Genomic DNA, 7,612 nt, shown 5'->3' with positions numbered 1-7,612 from the left:
TCAGTAATATAGAGATGTATGAGTTTTCGGGAGGTGGGGTGTAAAAACTCAAAAGGTTCATCTAAGCTTTTATGCAGAAAACTGATGTGAAAGCTTTGAAAAGTCACACTTTTTTTGTACAAAGATTTTGCACATTTTGACATTTTTGCACCAGTTTAAATCAGCTCTGCCAAAATGGGCAGAGCCGGGGTGGGATGGGATAGGTTCTGGCCATGCTCCCCATCAAATTAATTGAAAATGACAGTGCTTTGGATGCCAGAAATGTTATTTCAGTCCCTGCCTGGAGTAGCATTTCTGGCACAGTGAATGCCACAGAGGAGATGCACCAAATTCATTAAGTAGCATGTATACTCCAGTCAGATTGGCATAGTGTGAGTGTGTGCTAAGCCAGTCTTGATGAATCGGCCCCTAAGCTTTTTGTTACCTTTTTCCCGTGTGTTGCCAATTTAAAATAAGCTAAGGGAAAAAAATTAAAATTTGTCATTTCAAAGAAAGCCACAGAAAAACTTGATTTCAAGGAATATGACCATCAAGAACTTTAGATGTAGAGGTTAAAGATGAATTTATCAAATTACCAGCAGATGAAACCCATGAGATCCTTGAATACAACACCCTAACCACATGAGAGGCCGAGACGCTACAGGCCCCATAGGACCGGTGTAATATCTGACTACAACTGCTAGGTTTCAGGACGATGGAGCTGTTGAAATGAAGTAAGAATTGGCCAAGAGCTGGATTGTTGCACATTGAGCAAGCACAAGTATTGCAGATGGACATTCGTTATCTCATCTTCTTTTGTAACCAAACTGACTTCTCCTTGTGTAGACTTGATATTCCTGTCTGGAGATGCCACTTGGAGCTACAAGTCGTGGAGAGAAGGTAAGAGCAGCCTCCATCTTCTGCGCCATAAACATGTTCTGGGAATAACAATTGCTGGTTTCCGGCAGGTACCATGCCAGTGACCGCCCAGCCGGGATATTACCCCCCGGAGTACATGTCTCCCACCGGAGAGTGGAGCACCAACCTGTGTGACTGCTGTGAGGACTGTGGCATCTGTAAGTGAACATTTTGGGGTCATTTTCTATAGAAAAAGTGTTCTTTAGTCCCCTGTCAGAGTTGTAGGCACTAATATACCTTTTTTCTAGGCTATACAGTAGAAAGGCACAGCAGACACTTTCATATGAGGGACCTTTTTTACCCAAATTTAATTAATTGACAACACGTGCCACTAATGGCTGATAGAGATGCACTTAGAAATCCTCACAACGTACAGTAAAACCTCCAAAAAAGGATTGGAACGCTTAAATGGCATATGTCAGCAGGTTTTGCTATACAATCTGACATCAGCATGATATAGGGGCAGAGAGACTGATTCCAGCAATGTATCACCTACTGGATTGCTTGGTACAGTTCTGATACAATCCCTCTTTCTAGATGTAGCAGAAGTACGATTTCTGCTCTGTGTATAACCCGGCTCACACCCCTGACTGGCAGCTTCCGGTGTGTCATTACCATGTAATATGAAGGTGAAGTGCTTCTAATCCATGCAGGTGTAGGAGAAATCAGATACTGCAGTCTTCTGGCTCCTCTCTGTGACATTTGTGCTGCAGATGTTAGGCTAGTTTCACATTAGCGTTTTTTTGCGCAGCGCATCGGGCGCATAAAAAACGCAAAGAAAAACGCAAAACAAACGCGCGTTTTTTTAACGTCATGCGCACGCTGATGCGTCAAAAAAACACAGCGTTGCTTGCGTTTTACATGCGTTTTTGCATGTGTTTGCGTTTTTTTATGCACATGCGTTTTTAGGTGTGACATTTTTTCCATTGTCTAGAGAACATTCTAGACTTGTTTAACTCAAAAACGCATGCGCAAAAAAACGCAACCGTGCGCAAGACCATGCGCACGCATACATTCCCATAGACTTCAATGTGTTGTTTTTGCGCATTCCGTGCGCAAGCGTGCGCATGCGTTTTTTTGCAGAGACAGGGCGCACCAAAAAATGCAACATGTTGCGCCTGGCGCGAAAGACAAAAAAACGCATGCGCACGAAAACGCACGTGTGCGCAAAACCATGCGCACGTCATGTTAAACATAGGGGCACGGGTGCGCACGATGCGCTGCGCACACAAGCGCAAATGTGAAACCAGCCTTACTGCACTATTTTCACTATAAAATCGCCACAGTGTGATATGTAAGCAAGTCCGTAGCGGAAATGCCCCATAGAAATTAATGTGCACCACTCCTGTAGTTCATTGCTGAGATGTGACCGTCTTTGTGGGAGTGACAAGAACAGAATATTTTAGGCAGTTATCTGTTCCTGCAATTCCAGGTCTCTGTGGGCTGTGCTTTCCAGCATGCTTCGGGTGCTATGTAGCTAACAAATATGGGGAAAACTGCCTTTTGCCCTGTGTTCCAGGAGGGATGACTGCAATGCGCACACATATGCGACTGACTTATGGCATCAGAGTAAGTATTCAGTCTGTTATTGGAGTTTGTGCGCACAATCTTCATTAGTGTGTATGTATATATATATACAGTCATGGCCAAAACTGTTGGCACCCTGGAAATTGTTCCAGAAAATTACTGCAATTTTACACGTTTTTATTTGCTTTGTGTATATTGGAATAACACAAAAAAGCAGAGGAAAAAAAGGCAAATTGGACATCATTAGGCTGCTTTTACACTTAGCGGGTATTGTGGGCTGATTTTGCTGCCCCAATAGACTCCTATGGGGCTGCAAAATCGACCCGCAAAAATTACACGGTGCGCCATGTGCCATAGGGTCGTTTTTGCGTCCGTGATAAAAGATCGCACTTGCTCGATCTTTTATACGGCGTACGGACACGGCCCCCATTGAAAAACAATGGGGCCGCAAAAAATGCGGTAAGTGTAAAACCTACTTTACACACACAACCACAAAATGATCTATGGCTCGGCTGACCCTTTAGTGTGTATGAGGGTCACCAGATTCTCCTTTGCCAAGAAATATCAGGAAAAATATTGATCAGGATTGTTTGATATTGTCCTTTGTCCCCATTGAAGATTAATCTACTGCAGAAGTCGGGCACTGCTGCATAGCTCCGCAGCCATTTCATCTTCATAAATGACTGTGCTGAGCCTCTCCTCAGATTAATTCTATTTATTTTTTTATTAATATGATTATTTATGTACTCTTCCTTTTTTAGCACCAATATATTCTTCTCCGTGCAGTAGTTGTCACCATCAGTCCCTGCTTTTTCCCTGTACTAGACACATTAGGCCACGTGCACACATTCGGTATTTGGTGATTTTTTTACCTCAGTATTTGTAATCCAAAACCAGGAGTGGAACAATCAGAGGAAAAGTATAATAGAAACCCGTCACCACTTCTGTATCTATCACCCACTCCGGGTTTTGGCTTACACATACTGAGGTAAAAAACTCACCATATACTGAATGTGTGACCATGGCCTTATCCTGATAGTCTACACATTAAGGCCACGTGCACACATTCAGTATTTGGTGATTTTTTTACCTCAGTATTTGTAATCCAAAACCAGGAGAGGAACAATCAGAGGAAAAATATAATAGAAACCCGTCACCACTTCTGTATCTATCACCCACTCCGGGTTTTGGCTTACACATACTGAGGTAAAAACACTCACCAAATACTGAATGTGTGACCGTGGCCTTATCCTGATAGTCTACACATTAAGGCCACGTGCACACATTCAGTATTTGGTGATTTTTTTACCTCAGTATTTGTAATCCAAAACCAGGAGAGGAACAATCAGAGGAAAAATATAATAGAAACCCGTCACCACTTCTGTATCTATCACCCACTCCGGGTTTTGGCTTACACATACTGAGGTAAAAACACTCACCAAATACTGATGGGGTGCATGTGGCTTTAGGCTCAATTTCATAAGAAGCAAATAATATTTAGTGTGGGAGGAAACTCATACAAACATGGGGAAAACAACCATTGTCTGAATGAAACCCAAGACACCAGCGATGAAAGATAACTACTGAGCCACTGTTACATTGCAGCACTTTGGCCCTGACTTCTCCTATATATAAAAGTGGCGCCGGCCATGATATAGCTTCGGCCAAGTTCAGATAAGCACGCCTATTGTGGGAGCAGCCACATCCATAAACTGTGGATGTGACTATGTTGTCTGCACAGTAGCTGCTTGCCATCACATGCTTGGATCTGGGCTGTAAAACGGACTAGACTAGTGACTGCTGTGACTTTTTCTGTAGTGACCTGTGGTCCATGCAGAAAATCGCTCATCTGCACTAGTACATAGGCCACAACGGCATGGCCCAGTAACTGGCTATAAGAAGCATTACTGTTGCCTTTCAGGGTACGGTATGCAATGACAGCCTCTTGATGTGTTTCTGTGGATGGTGTGAGACATGCAGAATGGCCCGCGAAGTCAAACGGTTGCAGAGTTGAGCTGCCAGGTAGGCGACAATCTCTGCTTATTTTTTTTATTTCTGACAAGTGAATCTGAATGTCTCTGTGCAAAGTGATTTTCTACCTAAAAAATGTGCCTCAAATGGGTTGTAAGCACCACCTCATAGGTGTGTGGGTGACGGTATGAACTTATATAGAACACATATTCCTTTAAAAGAAATGCAGTTCACTTCTTCATGAAAATAGAAGCTAAAACATGGATCCGTTTCTTGACTTCTATGTTCTAATATTGTGAAAATAGGTTTCCTAATTAGAGAATAGTGGTCATTAGGGCTTGTCCGGTCCAAATCGTCTGGGGTCGCTCTGTGTAACTGCAAACTTATGAATCCCCCCAGCGCAAGCACTATTCACTGCGGGGAGTCGATGGTTTCTGACCTGGAACCGGAGGATATGTATGTGTTATTCATACTCCCAACCAGGGCCCGTCTAGTGGCGCGGCCGTCCAGTGGGCATGGCTGACTAGAGGGAGCGGCCTAGCTCCATACAAGTGTTTGGACGCAAGTCTGCGCCCACTGGCCGGGAGTATAAATAACAAGACTTCAAAGACTCTTGGCTGGCTACAAAAAGCCATTACAAGCTATGATACTTTCAAAAGGGAGTACTACTAGGTACTACCCATGCAGGGTGCCCAAACCTTTGCATCAACCCATTTGACTTATTATAATTTTTAAAATGTAAAAGATGAAAATGTAGATTTTTTTATCTATCTCATATCTATCCCACATCTAACTACCTATGTTTAAAATGGTGGAGGCAGCACTCCAAAGTCCAATTTTCAGTGGTCTATTGGCCCATGGTGACAAGGCAAAGATTCATTAGTGTGGAACTTTCTTAAGCCTTGATAAAGTCCTACACTTAGAACGAAACGTTGCCATGTTACCATGGGCCAATAAACCACTGAAAACTGGACTTTGAAGTGCTGCCTCCACCATTTTGAACAGTTGAGGTTTGGTATTGCCTGGATGGCTTTGCAGAAAATGGCTGCCAGCAGGGGGCAGCGCATGCACAGATGGAGAGCTTGGGAGATGAGCTCTCAGTGCTGAGATTTCATCTCCCGAGATCTTGGTGCCGAGATCTCCATCTGTGCATGCTAAACCCCCAGCTGGCAGCCATTTTCCCGGAGTCCAGTCCACCACATAGGAAACCATGTAACTGTGGGAGCTCTGGGCTTTCTCAAGATGTCGGCAGAGCCCCCGCTGCGGCGCGCCGCACCGCACACCCTCTCATCCCAGCCTGCGGCCTGTAGCAACGCGCCACTCTTGCCTCCTCCAGCAGCGACCCTGGGACCCCACTTCACTGCAGCCGCCACCCCCGGTAAGCAATAAGACGCATGGATTATAAGAAACACCATTTTACTAAAAAAAAGGTTTTTTTTCTTCTTTTCCTCCTCAAAACTTGGGGTGCGTCTTATAATCTGGAAAATATGGTAATCATTTCCCACGTGACTGCTGCCATCGGATGCCCTGGTGGTCAGTGCTCAGAGTTTCCACCATTGATCCAGCGGTCTTGAAGTGTAGAGTGGGGGTATACATGATAGCTGATGTCTGTAACCTACATGTTAGGGCAGGTTCGGTATCTGTGCAGAATGTCATGCAGCCCCTCTTACTTTTGTGCATTTTCCATAGGTTGCTGCTACATCAGATGACATCAGAGAGTATCCTGCCAAATCTTCACCAACCTGTAAAGTGTCATTACTGAGAGCTGTCCTGTTGTTAATGACAATGTCATTTATTTGTGCTGTCATTTCCTTGTTTCATATGCAAAGTGATCACTATATAACACTATGCAAAATTACCATTAATGCTGGTAATAGAAGACTGAAAAACACACCGTGGGGTAATTTCGGATCAGAAAACCTACCGCAGCGATATTATGTGCAGATGAAAAATGCTGTAATAAAGATGGTGATAAATGACTGGGCGTCAGAAAGATTTTACTGAATAACAAAGAGACGAGATACAGGGGGCTTAAGAAAGGACCGGAATGGGACCCCAACACACCGCGCAGTGCGGCCTATGGATGACATGCATTTAGCGGTGCTGAGGAGTTATGCGACCATGCTCGGGTGCGGAGAGACTTCAGCGCTCTCTAATAATATGTCCGAGTCCCCCGCGGCTGCATGTCTCTGCTGTAAGACAGTCTCATCACATGTGGGTACGATGTCAGGCCTGTTTGTGAGGCAATCCCTGCATGTGTTACGGCTGTCGAACAGCAGAGACATGGAGGCGCGCGGACTCAGACATATTATTCAAGCACACGGTTAGCACCCGAGCATTCTCAGATAACACCTTATCCCAGCACGTTCCCTCTTCACTAGAAGTCACACCTCAATGGAGGAAGCAGGGCAGTGTGCAGGATGCTGAGGGTGGTAGTTCTGTGATGTATTTCCGTGCACACATCTGGAGCCCACGCTGAGACCAGTGCTGTCAGGATGTTACACCGCCTGTTATTACCCCGTCACGCGTACAGAGCATGCAACGTGAGCGGGTCTCGGGTTATTCCCACTTTATACATATAGGACCCATCCATAGTTCCCGTCACAGCGCCCTGTGCGGTAATAAATCCACTTTAGCAATTTCTCAGCCAGCCTGGTGCTGTTGTGTTTCCCTATTTCTTACATATCCACAGGCCATCGCTTAGGCTGAATTCACATGAGCAGAGAACATATTGACACACCACTACCCTGGCATGCAGCTTATTGGGTCCACTGTTATACGTCATGCATTACACAGGATCGCATACAGCCTCCAGTATGGATGACAGGCATGACGGATAAAGGCCGAGTGGAGGGGGCTTGTAGATCCCCATTGTCCCACACCCACCGACACGTACAGGAGAGCTCCGAAATCTCACACACACGCGGATTATTTCCCCGTGCACATTTTTAGGCTATGTGCACATGTTGCGGATTCTACCGCGGATCCGCAGCAGATTCTGCTGCGTTGTACAGTACCATTAAAGTCAATGGAATTTGACACTGTGCAAATGCTGCGGAAAAATCCGCACGGAAACGCTGCGGGTTCATTTCCGCAGCATGTCAATTCTTTGGGCGGATCTGCGTTTCTGCATCCATTGACTTGCATTCATCCGAAGCAAAACCGCAGGTCTCAAAAAGATTTGCGGCTTTGCTGCGGATGAAAACGCTGCAGATCG

At 45.1% G+C, this 7,612-nt stretch overlaps 1 long non-coding RNA gene across 1 annotated transcript; it reads left to right on the top strand.

The window, feature by feature from the left end:
* The first annotated feature begins 329 nt into the window (after positions 1-329).
* Positions 330-6,356, top strand: LOC141074667 (uncharacterized). Its single transcript, XR_012227199.1, has 5 exons — positions 330-879; positions 948-1,055; positions 2,330-2,466; positions 4,346-4,446; positions 6,085-6,356. It is a non-coding gene; the product is annotated as an uncharacterized lncRNA (long non-coding RNA).
* The last annotated feature ends 1,256 nt before the right edge of the window (positions 6,357-7,612 follow it).

This window comes from Dendrobates tinctorius, unplaced genomic scaffold (genome assembly GCF_039654945.1).
Source record: "Dendrobates tinctorius isolate UK_male_01 unplaced genomic scaffold, ASM3965494v1 ptg000015l, whole genome shotgun sequence".
Classification (NCBI taxonomy): Eukaryota; Metazoa; Chordata; class Amphibia; order Anura; family Dendrobatidae; genus Dendrobates; species Dendrobates tinctorius.
The sequence above is the reverse complement of the archived record's forward strand: the minus strand, read 5'-3'. Positions and strand labels throughout refer to the sequence as shown.